Source organism: Saimiri boliviensis, chromosome 1, assembly GCF_048565385.1.
Source record: "Saimiri boliviensis isolate mSaiBol1 chromosome 1, mSaiBol1.pri, whole genome shotgun sequence".
In the NCBI taxonomy this organism is placed as follows: Eukaryota; Metazoa; Chordata; class Mammalia; order Primates; family Cebidae; genus Saimiri; species Saimiri boliviensis.
Window position 1 is genome coordinate 236,438,784 of NC_133449.1, and position 24,973 is coordinate 236,463,756.

Below are 24,973 nucleotides of genomic sequence, written 5' to 3' on the forward strand. Positions count from 1 at the left end.
AAAAGCTACAATTCAGGTCAAGAGACAGACACATGAAGCACACACTACAACACAAAGCCATGCATAGTGACAACTCATAATCTCATCTTTGAGAACTTCCAGAACTTCGGTAGTTATCTCAGGTTCTGGTGATTTCTTTTTGTGCTACTTGTCACATCCTGATTTGCCTCTAACATTGCAGTTAGTCCTCTGAGATTTATTTAAGCTCTTCATGTGAAGAAGGCCATCATTTTCCTTGGAGTTTCAAGAAAATATTCTGAATGTATCCATTTCTGTAGGTATTTTGCTTTAGAAAATATACCACTCAGTTTTTCTTTAATAATAGCATTTTATCATAGTCCTCTTTTAAAATTAAATTATTGTTGGATTTTTTTGGCTGTTCTTCTGAGTCGTATAATGATGTTGTTTACCCATAGATACTGTTTAGACTAATTTTCATCCTGCTTTATGAAATTAATTTGGCTGTGCTTGCAGTCTAGCTAGCTGCTTCTATGGTACTCTGGTGGGTGTTTTGGATCTAGACTTTATATTTTTGAACATAGTTGTCTCTAAGTAGAGACAAAAATGTGATTGAATTTGAAAAGTGCCAGAAATTTGCTTTAATTGATTAAAGGTAGAAGATAAAATGTGTTGTGGGGAAGTCTTTTTCTTCATTTTGGGGGGATTAATTTGTTGTCTTATTCATATCTAAATAAATTAGGTATGTATGTTAAATATTGCTGCTCACCAAATCATCCTAAAACTTGCAGCAAGAACAATAATTTATTTTTCACAAAGTTTATGAGGGTCATTAACTCAGGAACAGCTTAGCTGGGTAGTTCTGGCTCGGGGTCTGCCATGAGATTTGCTAATCCATCGCTTCTCAGTTAAGATGTTGATCAGAGCTGCAGTCTTCAAAAGGCTTTACTGGGGCTGGAAGATCCATTTCCAAACTGGCTCACTCATAGGGTTAGCAAGTTGATGCCAGCAGTTGGAGGCCTCAGTTTCTCACCACTAGGATCTCTCCATAGGGCTGCTTTGGTGTTCTCATGACATGGTAGCTGGTTTCCCCAGCATGAGTGGTCCAAGAGAAAACAAGAAGAGGGTGGAATGTTTTAAAGGACATAGCCTTGAAAGTCACACATTGTCACTTCCACTGTATTCTATTGGTCGCACAGACCAACCTTGATACGTTGTAGGAAGGAACTACACAAGGAAGGTAATGAGCACCAGGAGACAAGTGTCATTAGTGAGCCATCTGGAGGCTGGCTACCACATTAAATTGTACCGGTTATTTTTCTTGAAAGCTAATCCAAATGCAAACCTTATCAGGCAGGGATGAGAGGTATTTTGTTTGATAATATTTTCTTGAAAGCTAATCCAAATGCAAACCTTATCAGACAGGGATGAGAGGTATTTTGTTTGATAATAACATTCTCAAAGGCTGACCTGATTGGAGATCAGCATGTATCTCTGAAGAGATTAATTTGGTGGTAAGTGATTTTTCTGCTTCCTCTGCTGGAGAGACCACCAGAGTAGTGATGAGAAGGGAAAAAATGAGATGCCCATTGGAAGGGTTCATGGGGATGGGGTAAAATCTTAAGTTCTTTGCAGTTATAACTTTAGTAACTCAAAGTTTCTTTAGCTCACACTTCTGGCAAAATTCCCAGAGAAAGTTCTGTGATTCTCCCTGTCTTCACACACGCCCACAGTCCAGCCCATTAGGAGCAGTCATCGCATGGGACTGCTGTGTTCCCTCTCTTCTGTTCCAGCTTTCCCAACTCCACTTCTGCAGCCTGCACTTCTTTGCCTGTGGTAATAGTGCCTATCATAAGAATGCTAAAATCTTTGCTGAATATACTTTTTCCCTGAAGCTACAAATCCCCTGGGAGCCAAAGGGATGCTGGACCCAGTGCAGCAACCTCACAGGTAGAAAAATCCGCCCTTTTTCTAACTTTTATGATCTACATCATTGCCAGGGCCCTGAAGCCGCACCACCTGTGCCCAGACTGTCGCAAAGAATTTCATGAAAACATGTCCTTTTTGCCTTTGAGTAACTCTCCACCAAAGCAGCACAAGGACCAACAGCAATGTTTAGGCACAGCTAAAACCACAATCCAAAAGGAAACAAGCCTCCAAAGGAAATGGTGTTTGCAGAAAACCAACTTGTCCTATAACACAGATAACATTCTCTTGTCTCAGCTTGAGTATTCTTGTATCCTCGAGAGGTACTCTGTTAACTAGTTCTTTTTTCATTATGGCCTGTGCCTTGCATACCCCAAGACCCATTCTGGTAGGCTCTCCTAGAACAAAGAGCGAGGCTCTGTGATGCCTTATCGAAGTCTCTACTTCTTAGGCCAGCAGGGTGCCTCATGCCTGTCATCCTCACACTTTGGGAGACTGAGGAGGGAGGATCACTTGAGCCCAGGAATTCAAGACAAGCCTGGCAACATAGCGAGACTCCTCATCTCTAAAAAAATTAAAAATTAGTCAGGCATGATGCTTTAGAGAGCCATGATCACACCACTGCACTCCAGCCTGGTGAAAGGGTGAGATCCTGTTTCAAAAACACAAAAACAAAAACTCTACTTCTTACATATCAAAAGCTCTTGCACAGCTGGACTAAATCCTTCTTGGTTGTAGTGGGATTCTTTTTACACATTGCAGAATTGGATTTTCTAGTATCTTAGAGGATTTTGTGGCTAAGTTCATGAAAGATACTAGTCTGTAGTTTTCTGGAAGAGATTACGTAAAACTGGTGTTAAATTTTTGGTAGAATTCTACATTGAAACCATCTGATAATTGATTGGCTTCTCCTTCCCTCCTCCCTTCCTTCCTTTCTCTTCCTTCTTTTCTTTTAATACACTTTATTTTGCAGAGCAGTTTTAGGTTCACAGCAAAATCGAGGAGAAGGTACAGAGATTTCCCACGTGCTCTCTTGCTCCCATGCATGGGTATCCTTCCCCATTATCTACTACCCTCACCAGAGTGGTGCATTTGTTACAACTGATGAAGCCACATTGACACAGTTATCACCCAAAGTCTGTGGTTTACATTAGGCTTTACTCTTGGTGTGATACCTTCCATGGATTAACACAAATGTATAATGACATGCATGCACCATCATAGTACCACACAGAGTTGTTTCCCTGCCCTGCGAATCCTTGGCCTATTCATTTCTCTCTCCCCTGGCAATCCCTGATCTTTTCACTGTCTCTGTAGTGTTGCTTTTTCCAGAATGTCATGTACTGTAGTTGGAATCACACAGTACATAGCTTTTTCAGGTTGGCTTCTTTGGCTTAGTAATAAGCATTTAGGTTTCTTCTATGTCTTTTTATGGCCTGATAGTCACTTCTTTTTAGTGATGAATGATATTCCATTGTCTGGATGTACTACACTTTATTTACCTATTCATCTACTGAAGGACATCTTAGTTGTTTCCAAAGTTTGGTAACTGTGAATAAAGCTACTATAAACATCCATGTGCAAGTTTTTGTCAATTATTTCCAGTTGGTTGATGGATCATTGAGTTCAACTATATCCTTATTGATTTTCTACCTAATGGATCTGTCCATTTCTGACAGAGGGGTATTGAAGCCTCTAACTACAATATTGGATTCATCTTTGCAGTTCTATTAGTTTTTGCTGCTTCTATTTTGATGTGTGCTTGTCAGGTGACAGGTTGTTATGTGTTCTTGGAGAACTGGCCCCTTTATCATTAGGTAATAATGCTCCTCTCTATCTCTGAGAACTTTCCTTGCTCTGAAATTTGCTCTAACATTAATATAGCTAGTCCTGCTTTGTTTTGGTTAGTTTCCGCATAGTACATCTTTCTTCATTCATTAACTTAAAAAAATTTTTTTTTGAGATGGAGTCTCACTCTGTTGCCCAGGCTAGAGTGCAGTGGCACAGTCTGGGCTTACTACAACCTCTGCCACCCAGGTTCAAGTGACTCTCCTGCCTCAGCCTCCTGAGTAGCTTGGATTACAGGTGCCTGACACTGCGCCTGGCGAATTTTTGTAGTTTGTAGTAGAGATGGTCTTTCACCATCTTGGCCATGCTGGTCTTGAACTCCTGACCTCATGATTCACCTGCCTCGGCCTTCCAAAGTGCTGGGATTACAGGCATGAGCCACTTTGCCCAGCGCTATTAACTTTTAATCTATATGTGTCTTATATATAACGTGGGTTTCTTGCAGACAATGTTGAGTTGGGTAGTTTTCTTGATCAATTTGGATAATCTGTCTTTTAACTGATACACTTACATAACTGACATTTGTGGTGATTATCAATATATTTGGATTAGTATCTAGCATATTTATTACTGGTATTTATTCTCCTTTTTTCTTATTCTCTTTTTGTCTTCCACTCTTTTTCTACCTTTGGTGGTTTTGATTAAATATTTAATGTTTCATTTTTTTCTTCTTTCTTCACATATCAGTTGTACTTTTTCTTTTAACCTTTTTTTTAGTTGCTGCCCTAGGATTTGCAATATATATTCACAAATAACCCACATTCAAATAACACTATACTGCTTCACAGTTAGTGCAAGTACCTTATAATTAAAAAATAATCCCAATTCCTCCCTCCCATCCTGTATAATTTGCTTGCATTCATTTCACTAACACACACACACACACACACACACAGATGGATACGTAATCAGATACAGTACATACACTCACACACACACACAGAAGGATGCATAATCGAATACAGTATTGTCCCCTTATCTTCAGTGGATACCTTCCAAGAGCCCCAGTGGATGCCTGAAATCAAAGACAGTATTGGCATCAAGTGGAACACACTTAAGTTCTTGTCTTTCACCCACAAATTTAATTCTTTTTTCATCTTACCAAAGTACTTACCATGCACTGTGGCTGTAACTTTTGCAGTCTGACAGCAAAACGAGCATGCATTTCTTTTTCTTTCTACACAGTTCACGGATTGAAATTCATTCTTATTATAGAATCTAGAAATGTAGGCATATGGTTTTTTTTGTTTGTTTTGTTTTGTTTTTTTCCTTTTCCTATTAAATAAAAAACTCACCTCTTCACTTAAAGGGAGCACTTTAAGGCTTCTCTTTAGCTTATTCAAATTGCCACCATCACTACTCTTGTGCTTTGGGACCATTATTAAATAAAATGAGGGTGAGTTGAGCACAAGGACTGTGATACTGAGGCAGTTGATCTGATTACCAGAATGGTTACTAAGTGATTAACCTGTGGTTAGAGTATACAGCAGAGGTCCCCCGACCCACCTCGGCTGCTGCGGACCTGGACCTGCTTATAGCTTGTTAGGAACCCTGCCGCAGAGCAGGTGAGCAGCAGCCAAGCATTACCACCTGCGCTCCACCTCCTGTCAGATCCGCAGCGGCATGAGAGTCTCTAGGAGGCGAACCCTGCTGTGAACCGGTATGCGAGGGATCTAGGTTGAGTGCTCCTTTTGAGAATCTAATGCCTGATGCTCTGAGGTGACAGTTTCATCCGGAAAGCAACCCCTTGCCACCCTGCCTTCCGTGGAAAAATTGTCTTCCACAAAACTGATCTCTGGTGCCAAAAAAGTTGGGGACCGCTAATATACAGCATAGATTCTCTGGATGAAGGGATGATTCACGTCCCAGGCAGGATGGCATGAGATTTCATCACACTGCTTAGAATGGCACGAAATTTAAAACTTACGAATTGTTTATTTCTGGAATTTTCCATTTAATATTTTATTTTATTCTATTTTATTTTTTGAGAGAGAGTCTCTCACTCTGTTTCCCAGGCTGGAGTGCAGTGGTACCATCTCGGCTCACTGCAACCTCTGCCTTCCAGGTTCAAGTGATTTTCCTGCCCTAGCCTCCTGAGTAGCTGGGATTACAGGCATGTGCCACGAGGCCCAGCTAATTTTTGCGTTTTTAGTAGAGCTGGGTTTTGCCATGTTGGCCAGACTGACCTCGAACTCCTGGCCTCAAGCAATCCACCGGCTTTGTCTCCCAAACTTCTGGGATTACAGGTGTGTGCCACAGCACCCGGCCTCCATGTAATATTGTTTACCTTCGTTGACCACAGGTAAATGAAACCCAAGAAAGCAGAACGGCAGTTAAGTGGGAACTATTGTACATTGTTGCAATTGTTGTTTTGAACAAACTCTTATTGGTGGGATTAATTAAAATAAGAAAAATAAAACTTTTAATTTTACCTTCACTTATACCTTCTTGTTTGTTCTTCCTTATGTAGACATGAGTTTCTGACCTACGTATTTTCCCTTCTGTCTAAAGAATTTTTAACATTTCTTGCAAGGCAACTCTATTGGCAATCCATTCCTTCCATTTCTGTTTGTCTGAGAAAGTCTATTTCTTCTTCACTTTTGAAATATAATTTTGCAGAATTCTATTTTTTTTTAATTTAACACTTTGAATGTTTCACTCCATTCTCTTCCAGCCTGCATGGTTTCTGAGAAGTTGGATGTAATTCTTCTCTTTGCTTCTCTGTAAGTCAGGTGTTTTCCCCCGCTATGGCTTCTTTCTTGATTTTTGGTTTGTCTTTAGTTATTCTGTAGTTGAATAGGCTGAGGCATAGTTTTTTTTGACATTTATCCTGTTTGGTGTTCTCTGAACTTCCTAGATCTGTGGTTTGGCATCTGATATTAATTTGGTAAACATCCCAGTTATTATTATTCCAAATATTTTCTTTCCTTCCATTCTCCTCTTTCTTGTATTCTCATTATGTGTGTGTTATACCTTTCGTAGAGTTGTCCCACGGTTCTTGAATATCCTGGTTTGTTTTTTTGGTGTGTGTGTGTGGTTTTTTTTTTTTTTCAGCCTTATTTTCTCTTTACTTTTCAGTCTTGGCAGTTTCTACTGAGATATCCTCAAGTTCAGAGATTCCTTCCTCAGCCATGTCCAATCTACCAGTAAGCTCATTAAAGGTATTCTGTAGTTCTGTGTTTTCAATCTCTAGCATTTCTTTTGGGTTCTTAGAATTTCGCCTCTCTGCTTATGTTGCCCATCTGCATGCATGGTGTGTACTTTACCCATTAAAGCCCTTAGCATCTTATCATAGTTGTTTTAAATTCCCAATTTCGTATTCCAACATCCCTGCTATATCTGGGTCTGGTTCTGAGACTTAACTCTGTTTCTTCACGTTATGTTTTTCACCTTTTAGTATACTTTGTAGTTTTTTCTTTTTTGCTGTCATCTGAAATAAAGATAATTTATTTTTTGCTTTTCAATCTGTCCTTTTTTCCTTGCATAATTTTCCTGGCATCACCAGAACAATGTTTAAAGGAAGTAATAAAAGTGAACGTTCTTATCTGGTTCTCAATCTCCTGAAGAAAATGTTCAGTCTTTCATCATTAAAATGATGCTGAAGCGAGGCACAGTGTCTCATGCCTGTAATTTCAGTACTTTGGGAGGCCAAGGCAGATGGATCAGTTGAGGTCAGGAGTTCAAGACTAGCCTGGTCAACATAGCGAAACCCCGTCTCTACTGAAAATACAAAAATTAGCTGGGCAATGGTGCCAGGGCCTATAATCCCAGCTACTCGGGAGGCTGAGGCAAGAGAATTGCTTGAGCCTGGGAGGCAGGGGTTGTAGTGAGCTGAGATCACGCCATGGCACCCTTTCTCAGTGACAGGGTTTGATAGAGTGAACACTGTTTCGAAAAAAAAAAAAAAAATTATGCTGGTCATAGATTTGGAGTATTGATAGTTTGTGATTTTTAAGGAATTGGTCTATTTCTTCAAAGTTGTTGACCACATGAACATGAGGTTGTTATGTAGTGATACGGTTAGGTTTTGTGTCCCCACCCAAGTCTCATCTTGAACTGTAGTCCCCGTAATACTCATAATCCCCACTTGTCAAGGGAGAGACCAGGTAGAGGTAATTGAATCATGGGGGCAGTTTCCTCCATGATGTTATTGTGATAGTGAGTTGTCATGAGATCTGATGGTTTCATAAGGGGCCCTTCTTTCTTCTCTTGGCACTTTTTCCTGCCGTCTTGTGAAGAAGGTGTGTTGCTTCCTCTTCACCTTCCACCTTGACTGTAAGTTTCCTGAGGCCTCCCAAGCCATGCTGAACTGTGAGCCAATTAAACCTCTTTCCTGTATAAATTACCCAGCCTCAGGCAGTTCTTTATAGCAGTATGAAAACGGAAACGGACTAGTATATGTAGTATTTCTTTATCATCCTTTTACTGGCTGCAGGATCTGTAGTGATATCTTATTTTGTTCCTGCCATTGATAATTTTGTCTTCTCTTTTTTATTTTTATCAATATTGCTAGAGGATTATACATTTTAGTGATTTTTTAAAAACAGTCTCTTATTTCGTTGACTTTCTCTATCATTTTCCTGTTTCTTATTTCATTGATTTCTGACATTATTCATTATTTTCTTTCTTCTGCTGGGTTTGAGTTTGTTTTGATCTTTTTCTAATTTCTTGGGGTGGGAACTTACTTTATTAATTTGAGATCTTTCCTCTTTTCTAATGTAAGTATTAGAAATGTCAGTGCTGTAAGTTTCTCAGCATTGCTTTACCGCATCCCACGTATTTTGATATGTTGTAATTTTAATTGCATTGAAATTCTTTGTTTTTAAAAGGTTTTGTTTGAACTCTGTCTTTGATCCAAGAGTCATTTAAAAGTCTGTTGCTTAATTTCTAAGTATTTTAAGAAAATTTTATCCTGTTACTGACTCCTGGTTTGATTCTGTTATGGTTAGAAAAACACTTTGTATGATTTTAATTTTAAAATGTTTGTTGAGGTTTTGTGGCCCAGGAGATGGCCCTCCTTGGTGAATGTTCCATGGGCACTGGAAAAAAGTGTCTATTCTGTCATTGATGGGTGGAAGCTTTTATATATCAATTAGATACTGCTGGTTAATTATATTGCTCAGTTATTCTATAGCCTTGGTGATGTTCTAGCTAATAGTTTTCTCAGTTGCTGAGCAATCAAAAACTCTTTAGTTTTAAAAAGCTTTCTGGAAGAATCATCCTCCTCAATAATAAACAGTTAAAGATCAATTTCAAAGCAACATGTGCTTTCTTTCCTTCTAGAAATGTCTCTGTTGTTTCCAAACTCAGGCTAGAATCAATTAGTGGTCACTCTCTCCTTTTGCAAACAACCCAAATTATTTCCTGGATTCTTTGTTTTGGATGCAACTGAATAACCTTCCAACCTGACTTGTATTTATAGGTTGCTATTTTCTTCCCATATCTTTACACAGTCTGCTAGTTATTCCTCATACTGCCAAATGTCTTCTGAAATAATCAGCTGTCAGAGGTGAGAAAAATCTGTTAACACATGATGTGTGGCATAGCACAGAGTTGTGATAAAAAAATAATCTAGAGTATTAAAAATTCAAGCTGGACTCTTTTAGCTAAGCTTAAGTGCTAGTCATCTGCCCAAGGTCATTTGACTTTTGCCAGATTCTCCGTATTTTGAACGCTCTTGCGATACTTCTTATGTGACACCATTTAAAACTTTTTTGCATACTCTCTAGATATTTTACATGGAAGTGCTAAGTAAACTGTGCTTAATGTCTTGGATACATCGAGTCTCCTGGGCCAGAGCCCTGGGAATCCCTAGTTGGCGGTTTCTCTGTTATTGCATACATTGCACTTATTTCCTGTGGATTCTGCCTCCAAAATACCTTTCAAATTTATCTCTTTCTCCTCATCTCCACCGCCACTGGCTTGGTTCAGGCCCTCATCAAGACTTTCCTGGATAATTCCAATAGCATGCACACTGGCCCCACCTTGCTTTAATTCATCTCCACGTGGCTACTGTGAGCATAATCTAAATATAAATGAAATTGCATTTCACCTTCTTAAAGTCCTTCTATAAATCTTCCCATAGGTACTGGAATCAAACTGAAGCGATAAGTTAGCTGACAGATATTTGCCTACCTCTCTGACTTCATTTCCACCAACCTCCCTTCTGTGCTTATTTGCAGCCACTCAACCTGCAATTACTTTAAGTTTATGTTGTTTAGTGTCCTATGCATTAGCAATTATTATTTCTTCTGTCTTACATGCATTTTCTACTCATCTTTTAAGACCTAGGTCAGGCATCGTCCCCTGTAAGATGACTTTCTGATGTGGGTTGGATGTTTCTCCCATGTTCCACAGCATCTTCTACACTGTTCTCTCCATATGAGATATAGTATGGCATTGTGGTTTAAGTTGTGGGCTCTGAAGCCAGAGTATGTGAGTGTAAGTCACCTTTTTGCTTCTTTTTCCTTTGAGACAGAGTCTTGCTCTCTTGCCCAGGCTGGAGTGCAGTGGCTTAATGTCGGCTCACTGTAACCTCCACCTCCTGGGTTCAAGCAATTCTCCTGACTCAGCCTCCCAGGTAGCTGGGATTACAGGCCTATGCCACCATGCCCAGCTAATTTTTGTATTTTTAGTAGAGACGGGGTTTCCACATGTTGGCCATGCTGGTCTGAAACTCCTGACTTCAGGTGATCCGCCCACCTCAGCCTCCTAAAATGCTGGGATTACAGCTGTGAGCCACTGCAGCCCCGCCATAAATCACCTTTTTATTTTTTTTTATTTTTTTTTTGGAAGAAAATCACTTTATTCTAATTAACTCACAAAGAATAAAATCATAACAGCTAGTTTAAGGAGGCCACACAAACATCTGACCAGCTCCAAATTCTATAGAGTAGGAACACCCCCTTCCATTTCAATCCTGAAGCAAGGAAGCTAGGAATGACAGGAGAGCTTTAACTGATGGCTACACCTTACACCTTCACTATTAATTACATTTTTATATTAAGTTAACTTGGTTATGGGAGCTAGTTTTCCATTTTTCCAGTTTGAACTTCTTGATTAGGCCAATCCGTTTGCAAGTCGGCACTGTTTCAGCACCTCACTGAAACCCCTCTCAGAGCTTGAAGTCACCCTGGTTCTGGGCACACTCCAAGAACTGTTTGATCTTATAGAAGCAAGGCTGCTGCTGCTGTGCTGGCTGGCTTCCCTGAGGCTCCTGGTAAGTGATGTCAGGCCTCGCAGGCTCAGGACCACTTCCTCCTCTGAAGCCCCCAGTAACGGCGTGAGCCAGTGTGTGCCCCACAGCAGAGCCCACAGCCACACCAGCTGCAGTGGTTGCCATCTGGGACAGCAGACCTGGCTGCCAGGGCGCAGCAACAGAGACCCAACTGCAGAATGGGGTGCCGCTGCTGGTGGCTGAGCGGCTGGTGCTGGCCTGGGCACAGCTGTCGTCTGAGGGGGCCGGCTGACCGGAAGGGCCATGCGAGAGGTACGGCTTCGGCTTCCACGCTGCATCCTAGCGACGGGGCTGCTCGGCCTTTAGACGTGCAATGACCAGGGAAGGGCCAAATCACCTTTTTAAAATGACTGTGTGACCTATGCAAGTTTTTTTAGCTTTTCTCATTCTTCAGTTTCCCTGTCTGTGAAGTGATAACAGTATCTGTCTGATGTGATTGCTTTGGGTTTTTTTGTTGTTGTTTTTTTTTCACCTGGGTGCAGGCAGGCTGAGGGTGAAAACGGCCTCAGCTGCTTTGGGTTTTACATTGAGGTGACAAACGTGGAGTCCTTAGAATTATGCCTACATCAGAGTGGACGTTCAATGCATATTAGCTGTTCCCAATAATTTATTTTTCAGTTTGCTGTTTCATAAGATCCTAAGCTTTCAGAGGAATGTAACTAGTCTTTGTTTTGTCAGCATGTAGTGCAAAGAAGGCATTCAATGCTTTGTGAATGCATAAATGACTATAAGCACCATATGTAAGGTGTTATTTTACTTGGTGGTACTTTCCTATTCCCCAGTACTTTCTGACACATTTAGCTCATACAAGAACAAGCTAGCAGTGTGCATAGCAAGTCTTTAAACAATTATAGTAAATTATAGCATATATATTATATATTACATTATTTATTTCCAAAGCAAGGTTTCATAACTTAGAGAAGGATAATATCTAAATTTGATAGAATTTTGTTGTTTGGGTGATTTGTTTTGAAAAGTCAGCACTATTCTTTTTTGTTGGTGTATGGCATCTTCTATGATGCTGTGTGCCACTAGCTTCAAATTATGACAAAATCCACATATCGCTCATGTTGTTGGCATAGGGGAAAATTCTGTTTCCTATCTTCTTTGAATCTCTCACATATTTTTGCATTTTATACAATGTTTCAAAATCACATCCTGTGTCCAATAGACTAAAAACAAGCAAGCTCCTGCCATCTCCCTGAGAAAAGGCTGCTAAATGGCACAAGATTTCATTTTCCAGCAACATTGTCTGGGAAATACACAAGACATTCATCTTCCTCCATTTCCAGATTAATATGTTTTTATTTAATAAAACTAACCACATTGTGTAGCAGTCCATAATCTTCTGGATGTCTATATTAGAATTAGTTTTGACTCTGAATGATAGAAACTCAAAATAACAATGGCTTAAACAAGTTAAAAGTTTATTTCTCTCTTATGTAAACAGAAGCAGTCCTGAGCTAGAATGGCAGTTCAATCATCAGAGACCCCGGCTCTCTCCAGCAAGCTGCTCTGCCATCCTTAATACACAGGTTCAGCTCCTAGTTTAAGAGAGCTGTTCCTTTCCAGCCGTCAGATCCTCAGTCTAGCTAGCAGGAAAAGACACCGTGCTGCTCTTTAAGGACACTCCCTATAAATTGCGTATGCATTCCCATTTATCAGAACTTGGTCACAGGGCCACACCCAGCTCAAAGGAAGTCTTGGAAATGTAGTCCTTGTCCTGGGTGGCCATGTGCTCAGCTGAAAATTGTGGGTTCTATTTCTGAGGAGGAATAAATGTATATTTGGTGATTACTACCAGTCTGTACTACTTTGTCTTTGCCATAAACTGTCTCAGCTGACTCGGGTCCAAAATTTAAAAAATAGTAGGTAAAATCGCTCTAATTGATGTAAAAAATATGTATTTGATCCTTCAGAAAGGGTCAAAATTAGAGTGTTAGCTAGTATGAGACTCCTTTTAAATTTTAGAAGCTATGTTAATTTTATAAATTGTCTCTAAAAATATTTTTAAATATTAATATTGTTATAGAAAATGTTTCTTATAAAGGAGCCATATGAAAATAAACTGGCATATGACACCAAAGGCACAGGCAACAAAAGACAAAGTAGACAAACTGGACTTCATCAAAATCAAAAGCTTGGTGGCTTGGTGTATCAATGGCTGGGCGCAGTGGCTCATGCTTGTAATCCCAGCACTTTGGGAGGCCGAGGTGGAAGGATCACTTAAGCCCAGGAGTTTGAGATCAGCCTGGACAGCACAACCAGACCCTGTCTCAAAAAAAAAAAAAAAAAAAAAAAAGAAAAAAAGAGATATCTGAGAAGGGAGTAATATCAAGAACCTGTGAAGAACTACAACTCAACAACAACAACAACAACAAAATCCAATTTTTAAAATGGGCAAAGGACTTGAGTAGACATTTCTTTAAAAAATATATATAAATGGCCAAAAAGCACATGAAAAGATGCTCAACATCACTAATCACTAGAGAAATGCAAATAGAAGACCACAAGGAGATACTACTTTTCACCTATTAGAACAGGTATTATTAAAATAAAGCAGTAAATAAGTGTTGGCAAGGATGTGGAGGAACTGGAATCCTTGTTTAGTGCTGCTGGGAATGTAAATTGTTAAGATCTCAGTGGAAAACTGTATAGTGGTTCCTCTAAAAATTAAAAATAAAATTACCTTATGATCCAGCAATTTCACTTTTGAGTATATACCCGATAGAATTGAAAACAGGGTCTCAAATAGATGTTTTACCCTCGTGTTCATAATAGTATTATTCACAATGGCTAAACAGTGGGAGCAATCCAAATATCTATCAGTGGGTGAATAGATAATAAAAATATTATATCTACGTATAATCAAATATTATTCAGCATTAAAAAGAAAGAGAATTCTGATGCATATTCCGATGCAGAGAAGTCCTTATAGACATTACGCTAGGTGAAATCAGTCAGTCACTAGAGGACAAGTACTGTCTTATTCTACTTATATGAGTTATCTACAGTAGTCAGATTCATAGAGACAAAAAGTAGAATGGTGGTTGCTGGGGACTCAGGGGAGAGGAAGTGGAGAGATTTTGTTTAATGGGTATGGTTTCATTTTGGGAAGATGAAAGGGTTCTAGAGATGGATGATGGTGATAGCTGTACAATATGAATATATTTAATGCCACTGAACTATACTTTTAAAAATGGTAAAATGCTAAATTTTATGTGAATTTTATATTTTACCATTTTATATAAAAATATTTTATATTTTTATTTACATACATTTATATAATCAGTCTTGAAATCATTTCTAGAGATTTTTTTCCCCAAGAATCTTGATCTTATTGTGAAATGTTATTTTTGAAAAAATTCTATAAAACATACACAAAACAGAGATAATAACATATGGAAAAGTTCCTAGTTCCCTTTGCTTAATGTTAATGCCTCAATTTACAATAAATGTTTTCTGTGAATGATTAGACCATTGCCCCAATTGTTGAGTGCCATTTGTATTTATCACCCTTATTCCAATGATTTGAAAAGCCAACTATGAATTTTTCATATCTGTGAAATGAACTGAACTAAAAAAGCTTTAGAAAACCTGACTTACTACCGATTCTGCAAAAGTAGGAGCATTGTGCAGACCAAGAGTTGTCAAACTTTTGCCCAATAGTAAATAAACATTCTAGGCTTTGTGGACCACGTTAGGCCTGTTGAATAGTTAAAAAAATTTTTTTAAACATCGCTGTAAAAATGTAAAAACTCTTCTTAGCTGTTGGGGCCCTGCAGTAAATGGCTACAATTTGATGACCCCTGGAAGACCCTGCAGCCCTTCTGCCACCAAGCCACAGCCAATAGGTAGATGCAGGCATATGATAAAGGTAAGCCAATCTTTAGGGTGCCGGCAACCTCTCTCTGGGCCTGACTCAAATAGAATGAGTGAAGTCTATGGGATTTATTTCCTGAAACTCTGATAAGGAAGCATGTAGCAGTACTGGGTCCTAAGTGAGAGACGAGGGGGTCGTTATTCCTTAGAATAGGCTCAGTTCCAATCCCACTGTATATGTATAATAAACCACTTTTCCTTGAGGGAATTTATGTGTTCCTTGTAACCAGAAGAACCTAAATTACTTTCATCCATTACAAATGTAAATGGATAGAAACAGAAGACAGCCTGGTAATATTTAATGAAGTTGAATATGGGCATATTAGTGATCCAGCAATTCCGTGCTTAGTTTTCCTAAAAAAATTATTGGACATGTGTACCAGAAGATGTTTATAATAACATTCATAGCCTTGTAGCAGAGGTCCACAGAGTCTCTTTCAACCTGATCAAATCCCAGCTCTGCTCCTTACACAGCTATGTGACCTCAGGCAAATTGCTTTGTTCTCTGAGCCCCATTTTTCTCACCTGTGGGGTGAGAGCAATTATTTTATCCTTACAGGGTTGTCATGGGGGTTAAATAAGTTGATATACATAGAGTGCCAGGCACAATCTGAATGCTGTATTTTTAGCTATTATTTCAACTCTCATTATTATAGCATCATTGTTCATAACAGCAAAAAAATGAAAACAAGTTAAACCTCTATCAGTAGAGCATGGGTGACTAAACTGCGGTATGTCTATACTATAGAATCATAGCATAGGAGTGAAAAGAATGAACTAGAGCCACGTATATCAATAGATACAAATCTTGGACACATAATGTTCAAAGAACAGTCCAGACACAGAAGAACACATATAGTATAATCCCTATGCTATAACATAAGCAAAATTAAACCTTTTCTTTAGAGACACACACATAGGTAGCAATAACAAACAGTACAACAGCACAAATTAAAAATGGGAAAGAAACAAAACTCAAGATAGTGAACAGGTAGATGGGATTGGGAAAGAGCTTCAGAGACTTTTGTGAAGTTCCTAAATTCATAAATTTGGTGATAAGTTCATGAGTGCTCTGTGTTATAAATGTGGTACAATTAACCTCAATGGACAAAATCTTCCTTTCTTGAAATGGAGTCTTGCACTCTCAGCTGGGCCGGAGTGCAGTGGCGCGATCTCGGCTCATTGCAACCTCTGCCTCTGGGTTCAAGCAATTCTCCTGACTCAGCCTCCCAAGTAGCTGGAATTATAGGCATCCACCACCATGGCCAGCTAATATTTTGTATTATTTTTCGGAGAGATGGGGTTTCACCATGTTGGCCAGTTTGGTCTTGAACTCCCGACCTTGTAATTCACCTGCCTTGGCCTCCCAAAGTGCTGGGATTACAGGTGTGAGCCACCATACCCGGCCCCAAATCTTTAAGAAATTTTCTTCAAGAAAATTTACATGGACATGAACTGAGCTGGTGAAATTCCAGGAAATAAGAATTAAAACAAATAGTTTTAATAGTTCATATGCTCTATCAAGAATTCATTCAGGAGCTAAATTGGTTGAATGGAACTTGTTCTATGAAATACTTTTGATAAAAAATTATCAGTGCTAGTATACTTATTAGGACGTTTGTCTTAATATGTCTTAATTCAAAGTCATTATGATCTGATGGTCATATTTAGTTGAATAATATTATCCTGTGCATTGTTAATAATGCCTTAATGGTACAATAGACATTGAATTTATATAATGAGCTTTACACAATCATAGGAAAAACAAGATTTTGACAGAAGTCTGGATGGGAAGCAGGTGTCAGGAAAACCTAAATGGCCAACTAGCTAAAATGCAAAACAGCAAGAAAGTATTCATCTCTAGAGGTAAGAGAAACAGGAAAATACCAAAAAATATATCATCAAGGCAGAAAACTAACAAAGATATTTGGGACTCAAAGTTGACACTTGACCAAAGGGACCTAACAGACGTCTATAGAACACTGCACCAAACAACAACAGAATATACATTCTTTTCATCTGCACATGGTACATACTGTATGGCTGACCACAGGCTCAGCCATAAGGCAGTTCTTAACAAATTTAAAAAACCTGAACTCATGCCAACCATACACACAGACCATGAAGCAGTAAAAATAGACATCAATACTAAGATCTCTCAAAACCATACAATTACACGGAAATTAAGCAATCTGTTACTGAATGACTTTTGGATAAAGAATGAAATTAGGCAGAAATCAAGAAATTCTTTGAAACTAATGAAAATAAAAATACAGCATACCAGAATCTCTGGGATATAGCTAAAGGAGTGTTAAGAGGAAAGTTCATAGTGCTAAATGCCTACATCAAAAAGTCAGAAAAATCTCTAACAAACCTAACATCCAACCTAGAGGAGCTAGAAAAATAGAGAGCAAACCAACTCCAGACCTAGCAGAAGAAAAGAAATAACCCATCTTACAGATGAACCGAACAAAATTGAGTTGAAAAAATCTAAAGAAAAGATCAACTAAACCAAAAGTGGGTTTTTTGAAAGAATAAAATATTAATAAAAAAAGAAGATCCTAATAAACAGAATTAGACATGACAAAGGTGACATTACCACTGAACCCATAGAAATACAAAACAAAGCCCTTCAGAGACTACTACGAACACCTCCATGCACACAAACGAGAAAACCTAGAAAGGGATAAGATCTTGGAAGCCTACAGCCTTCCAAGATTGAACCAAGAAGAAATTTAATGCCTAATCGACCAATCATGTGATCCAAAATTAAGTCATTAATAAAAAAACTCTACCAAGCAGAAAAATGCCCTTGGACAAGATAGATTCACAGCCAGATTCTACCAGATACATAAAGAAGACCTGGTAGGCCAGGCACAGTGGCTCATGCCTGTAATCCCAGTACTTTGGGAGACTGAGGTGGGTGGATTGCTTGAGGACAGGGGTTCAAGACTGACCTGGCAAACATGGTGAGACCCTGTCTCTACAAAAAGTACAAAAATTCACCAGATGTGATGGTATATGCCAATAATCACAGCTACTTGGGTGGCTGAGGTGGAGGATCGCTTGAGCCCAGGAAGTCAAGGCTGCAGTGAGCCATGATCACACCACTGCACTCTACCCCAGGAAACAGAGGGAGACAGTATCAAAAAACAAAAAACAAAAACAAAAACAAAAACAGCTGGTATTAATTCTACTGAAACTATTTCAAAAAATTAAGGAGGAAGGACTCTTCCTTAACTAATTTAATGAGGCCAGCATCATTCTAATACTAAAACCTGGCAGAAATATAATGAAGAAAACTTTAGGCCAATATCCCTGATTAACATAGATGCAAAAATCCTCAACAAAATACTAGCAAATCAAATCCAGCAACACATCAAAAAGCTCATCCACCTTAATCAAATAGGCTTTATTCCTGGGATGCAAGGTTGGTTCAATATATGCAAACCAATTAATGCAATTCATCACAAAAAGAGAACTAAAAGCAAAAACTACATTATCATCCCAATAGACGCAGAAAAGGCTTTTGATGAAATTCAACACCTGTTCATGTTAAAAATCCTCAACAAACTAGGCATCAAAGGAACATATCTCAAAATAATAAGGGCCATATATGACAAACTCAAAGCCAACATCATACTGAATGTGCAAAAGCTGGAAGCATTTCCCTTGAGAAGCAAAAGAAGGATGTTCACTCTTGCCACTCCTATTTAACATAGTACTGGAAGTCCTAGCCAGAGCAATCAGGCAAGAGAAGGAAATAAAAGGCATCTAAATAGGAGAAGAGGAATTCAAACTCTCTCTCTTTGGAAATGATATGATTCTATACCTAGGAAACCCCATAGTCTCTGCACAAAAGCTCCTAGAACTGATAATTTTAGTAAAGTTTCAGGATACATAATCAATGTACAAAAATCAGTAGCATTTCTATATACCGGTAACGTCCAAGCTGAGAGCCAAATCAAGAATGAAATCTTATTCATTATCACCACAAAAAGAATCAAATGCATAGAAATACAGCTAACCAGAGAGGTGAAATATCTCTATAACAAGAATTACAGTAAAATACCGCTGAAAGGAATCAGAGATGACACAAGCAAATAGAAAAATATTCCATGCTAATGGATAAGAAGAATCAATATTGTTAAAATAGCTATAACTACCCAAAGCAATTTACATATTTGATGCTATTCCTATCAAACTACCAGTGACATTCTTCATAGAAATAGAAAAAAAGATTCTAAAATTCATATGGAACCAAAAATAAGCCCTAATAGCCAAAGCAATCCTAAGCAAAAGGAACAAATCTGGAGGCCATCTGACTTCAAACTGCACTACAAAGCTACAGTAACTGAAACAGCATGGTACTAGCATAAAAATAGATGCATAGACCAATGAAGCATGTTAAATAACTCAGAAATAAAGCCACACATCTACAATCATCAGATCTTTGACAAAGTCAACAATAAACAATGGGGAAAGAATTCCATAATCAATAAATGGTGCTCAATAACTGGCTAGGGATATGCAGAAGACCGAAATTGGACCCATACCTTTCACCATATACAGAAATCAACTCAAGATGGATTAAAGACTTAAGCAGAGAACCCAAAACTATAAAGACCCTAGCAGGAAAAAACTAGGAAATACTATTCTGGACATAGACCTTGGCAAAGATTTCATGACAAAGGCTCTAAAAACAATTGCAACAGAACAAAAAAAATGATAAATGGGACATAGCTAAAGATCTGGGGCACAGCAAAAGAAATTATCAATGGAGTAAACAGACAATCTACAGAAGGGGAGAAAATTTTTGTGAACTAAACATCTGACAAAAGGTTTAATATCCAGAATCTACAGGGAATTTAAACAAGCAAAAAAGAAACCACCTCATTAAAAAATGGGCAAAGAACATGAACAGACACTTCTCAAAAGAAGACATACATGTAACCAACAAGCATATGAATAAATGCTCGAAATCATTAATCATTAGGGAAATGCAAATCAAAACTACAATGAGATATTATCTCACACTCATCAGAATGGCTATTTTTAAAAGGTAAAAAAATAGTAGATGTTGGCAAGGTTGTGGAGAAAAGAGAATACTCTTGGTGGGAATGAAAATTAGTTCAGCTACTGTGGAAAACAGTTCAGTGATTTCTCAAAGAACTTAAAACACAATTACCAGTAGATCCAGCAATCCTATTACTGGATATATACTCAGAGGAATATGAATTATTCTATCATAAAGACACACACACATGCATACTTATTCCAGCACTTTTGCCCCTCAACAATGGACTGGATAAAGAAAATGTGGTACATATACACCATGGAATGCTATACAGCCATAAAAAATGAAATCATGTCCTTTGCAGCAACATGATGCAGCCAGAGGCTATTATCCTAAGTGAATTATTAATGCAGGAACAGAAAGCCAAATACTGCATGTTCTTATAAGTGGTTGCTAAACATTGAGTACACATGGACACAAAGACAGGAACAATAGACACCGAGACTTACTTGAGAGTGAAGAGTGGGTGGAGGGTGAGGGTAAAAAACTACGTATTGGGTACTGCACTCACTATATGAGTGATGAAATCATTTGTATACCAAACCCCGGTAACACAACTTATCCATGTAACAAACCTGCACATATATGCCCTGAACCTTAAATAAAAGGTGGAAGAAAACTAAAGAAAGAAAAATGAATTCAATGTTGAGGTGATTATTTGGATGATAAGCTTGATCAATTAAGCTGGCACACACAGTTTAGGAGTAGACATATCTGTAGACCCCTTCACTTCCAAAAACTGCTGCAAATTTAGCTGTTTTCTCAGGCAACAGCAAATACACTGCCTTCAGGATATCTTCAGGGGTGAGAGTACAGCGATTTCTGATGTACGTCAGCCTGTAAGCTTTCATGGCAATGTGTTGCAAGATGAAGTTGATCAGAGCGTTCATGAGGTACAAGGTGCGAGATGATATGCCTCTACGGGGCACCACTTCCTTTAGGACCCTGTTTATGCCAAATGAGTAATTTCTGTGGCCAAAATCAGTGCTGGAATGTGCTTTCTTTGCTTTCTTTCTGGAGATTGGGATTTGATGTCTTTTGGAGTACTTGCACTTTTTGGTTCTGGATTTAGCCATTGTGGATGTTGTTCCTCTGATCAGTTACGAATGGAGAGAAGGGCCCAAGAATAGGTGGGAGTGCTCATATTTATAGTGACATGTCACAGTCAGACTTCAGAGGCTTCCCTCTGATTGGAGATTACTTTTCGTATGTCACAATCACCTAGGAATAGCACTGATTTGTTGTTAAGTTCAAATTTTGTTCTTGGCCAGCCTAAAGCTTTCCTAAGAAGGAGGACTGAGGCTGATTTTAGGGCAAAAATAGGAGTGCTCATTCTTTCAACTTTGTTTCTTAGCAATTTACAAGCACAATATACGATATCCTCAGAATTGCAAAATCCCATCAAACTGAGAGGGTAGGTGAAAGGGAAGGCAAGTTGCCATAGGCCTTTTCTCAGGGCCACTGTGTTCATAAAAACATTCAGAAATTCATTTTATGAGCAAATGAATAATTAAATAAGCCACTAAAGTCTCAAAATGACTATTTTATAAAAAAATATGTATGGCTAGTCTGGTTTTAAGAATTGTGACTATTACTTTAAAAATGAAGCTTAAGCTTTTATCTGGACTCCAACTCCTCAGGAGCAAACGTGTACAACTAAAGAATAAAACAAAAACTCCCCTATTTTATTGTTAAAATATGGACTGTGTTTGTTAACCTTTTATAATGACATCAATTTTATTCTTACAAATTTCACAGATTCCATGGCATGGTCTGCATTTACTTGATATTGTGGTTCTGTTATTAACTGAAAGATGTTTGTAGGGTCACTCTTGACCATGTGCTTCAATGCAGCAAACCACCACGGCATGTGTATACCTATGAAACAAACCTGCACATTCTGCACATATACCCCAGAACTTAAAGCATAATTTAAAAAATATTTCATTGCTTTCTTAATTAAATGTATCCCTGAATAAAAGAAAAAGACATGCAAATAACTATAAAAATAATAGGCTGGGTGCCATGGCTCACACCTGCAATCCAAACACCTCGGTAGGCTAAGGAAAGTGGATTGCTTGAGCCCAGGAGTTCAAGCCCCGCCTGGGCAACATAGAAAACCCCATCTCTACAAAATATATAAAAGTTAGCAGGGCGTGGTGGTGCACACCTGTAGCCCCAGCTACTTGGGAAGCCGAAGGGTGCGGGGAGGATCACCTATGCCTGATAATTCAAGGCCATGGTGAGCTATGATCATGCCACTGCCCTCCAGTCTGGGCAATACAGTGAGAGTGTGTTTCAAAAAAACAAAAAACAAACAAAAACAAACAATATATAAGCATTTCAATTATTCACAATTGCCACAACTCAATGCTGTCACTAAATGTCCTTCACTAGGAGCTTCTTCACAGATGAGGTAGAATGGCTTATATGTAATTTCTGGAATGTTATCTTAATTTCTCCCCTTTCTCTCCCACTCAAGAAAGTAAATCTGAAATGAGTAAGAATAATGTTATTATAGCGATACTTTGAACAAGCTCTGACTTCTAAAGACAACAGACATCATTTGTAAATAGCCACAGCATATTGTAGGTAGCACATCTCAGACTGTGCTCATCACACTGAGAGGAGGCTGCTGCTTCCAGGGATGCTTGTGAGTGATGGATCTTTAGTCAGCTCTTGCTAATTTTGCTTTCAAATTTCTCTAGATATAATCACTTAGTTTGCTTAATTATAGCATAGCTTTATTTGCTACCATTTAGAAGTAACTATCAGGTGGAGAACATTTTTCCCTCTTCTTCAACATATCCATGTTAAAGAGCTTCCACAAACCTAACAAACCTGGTCTCTTTCTGCATCAGTGACTCCTCCCTGAAACAAATGACTTACCTGATGGGAGGTGAAGACAGGACAACCTTGTGGATCTTACCCCTTTTAGGATCCTCCCTGGGATCTGACTATGGGGAGCTCTGTCACTAGGAAAGGGTCACTATTTGCCAGCTGCTCATGACTCAGTAGGTCCTTCTGCTTAATGCTTTGGTGTTATATTAAAAGCTTATTGTTGTATCACACCTAATGGCTGTTCTCCAAATAGCTTGTCAGTAACGAAGCTGATGTTTTGATCTCCATCTTTCTGGTTCCTTTGGTTCTCTCAACTGGTTCTATGCTTGAGTGAGGAGAAGGAAGGATGATAAGTATAGTAGCTAAAAAAAAAAAAAAAGAGTTTTTAAAGTCCAAATGATAAGCTGTATGCTAAAATACTAAATGATCAGAAAGTCCACAAAATGAGGAATACTGGTTCTATACAATTTCTGGCTAATGTAAGATTTCAAATTTTCTTCTAAAATTCAATGAATCATTCTAAAATATGTATGACTTCACCACTGATAGGCAGTTTTTTGTTTTCTTTTCCTTCTCACTTCCTCCTCCTCCAGACAGATTGGGACAAAGGATAAACAACGTTTTGCATGATGGCCTGCAAGAGATGCCTGCATTATGATTAATCCAGGCAGTGCAGCAAGTCTGTTTACTTTGCATCTATCACACCCTGAGAATGGACAGTGTAAGAACCTCTGTCCTTTCTCCTCTTCCCCTCTGCCTCTATCCCAAGATCATAGCATTAGAATGAAACCTGGTGTCCTTTAATAAGAGACACAGTGGATTAAAAGGACTGATGACCAGTATACCAGAGGTCCTGGGTCTCCAAGCTATTTAAAAGTAACTGGAGTCCAAAGTCAAAAACTGTTTCCTGCATTTTTCAGGCTCTTGATTTGTGCTCCATCATATTATGTCTATATAGGACATGGACTACATTGTATCCTCCTTTCTGTGATTAAGTAGGTAAAGTATTGGAGTTATAGCGGCTTATTATTTCATTGATGACTCAGGATCTTGTAATGATTCAAGGTCATCAACAAGACTACCCATGATTATCTGACAATAATGTAACTGTGGCAGAGGTGATATTAACTCAAAGCAGAAAGCATGCACTGACAGGTGTGAGTGTACTCTGGGTACATTTTCATGGCCACATTATTAGTTTTCTATTGCTTTAACAAATCAACACATATCTAGCAGCTTGAAACAACACGAACCTACTATCTTACAATGCTGGCCTCTCACTGGGCTAAAATCAGGATATGGACCGGGTTGCTATCCTTTCTGGAGGCTCCATGGGAGAGTCTGTTTTCTTGCCTTTTCCAGCTTCTACAGGCCACTTGTGTTCCTTAGCTTGTCCTCTGTCTTCCAAGCTAGCAGTAGTGAGTGGAGCCTTTCACACACTGCATCACTCTGGCCCTGACTCTCCTGCCTCCCTCTTTTGCTTAGAAGGACCCTTGTAATTACATTGGGCCCACCCTGGTAATACAGAATAATCTCCTTGTTTGAAGGTCTTTAGCTTAAGCACATCTGCAAAGTCCCTTTTGCCATGTAATGGAACATGTTCATATGTTCCAGGGTTTGAGACATGGATGTCTTTCAGGGGGCATTATTTTGCCCACCACAGCCACCATCAACAGAATGGGATTGTTATAGAAGATCTGGGTCACTGCTGGTAAAGCAGTCAGAGATGAAAAACACTGTCCTTCATAGTAGGTGATCAGGAATATATATGTATAGATATATATAGATATCTCTCTATATAGATATATGTGTGTCTATCTATCATCTATCTATCTATCTATCTATCTATCTATCTATCTATCATCTGTCTGTCTGTCTGTCTGTCTATCCATTTGTCTATCTATCTATATTTTTTTTGAGACAGAGTCTCGCTCTGTTGCCTAGGCTGGAATACAGTGGCGTGATCTTGGCTCACTGCAACCTCCCCCTCCTGGGTTCATGCAATTCTCAGCCTCAGTCTCTGGAGCAGCTGGGATTACAGGCACTTGCCACTATGCCTGGCTAATTTTTGTATTTTTAGTAGAGATGTGGTTTCACCATCTTGGCCAGGCTGGTCTCAAACTCCTGACCTCATGATCCTCCTGCCTCGGCCTCCCAAAGTGCTGAGATTACAGGCGTGAGCCACTACACCCAGCCCAGAAATA

The 24,973-nt window shown here is 38.8% G+C and overlaps 1 pseudogene; it reads right to left on the bottom strand.

Annotated features, from left to right (window-relative positions):
- Positions 1 to 10,745: 10,745 nt before the first annotated feature.
- LOC101052008 (coiled-coil-helix-coiled-coil-helix domain-containing protein 2 pseudogene) lies at positions 10,746 to 11,247 on the bottom strand (annotated as a pseudogene).
- Between the last annotated feature and the right edge of the window lie 13,726 nt (positions 11,248 to 24,973).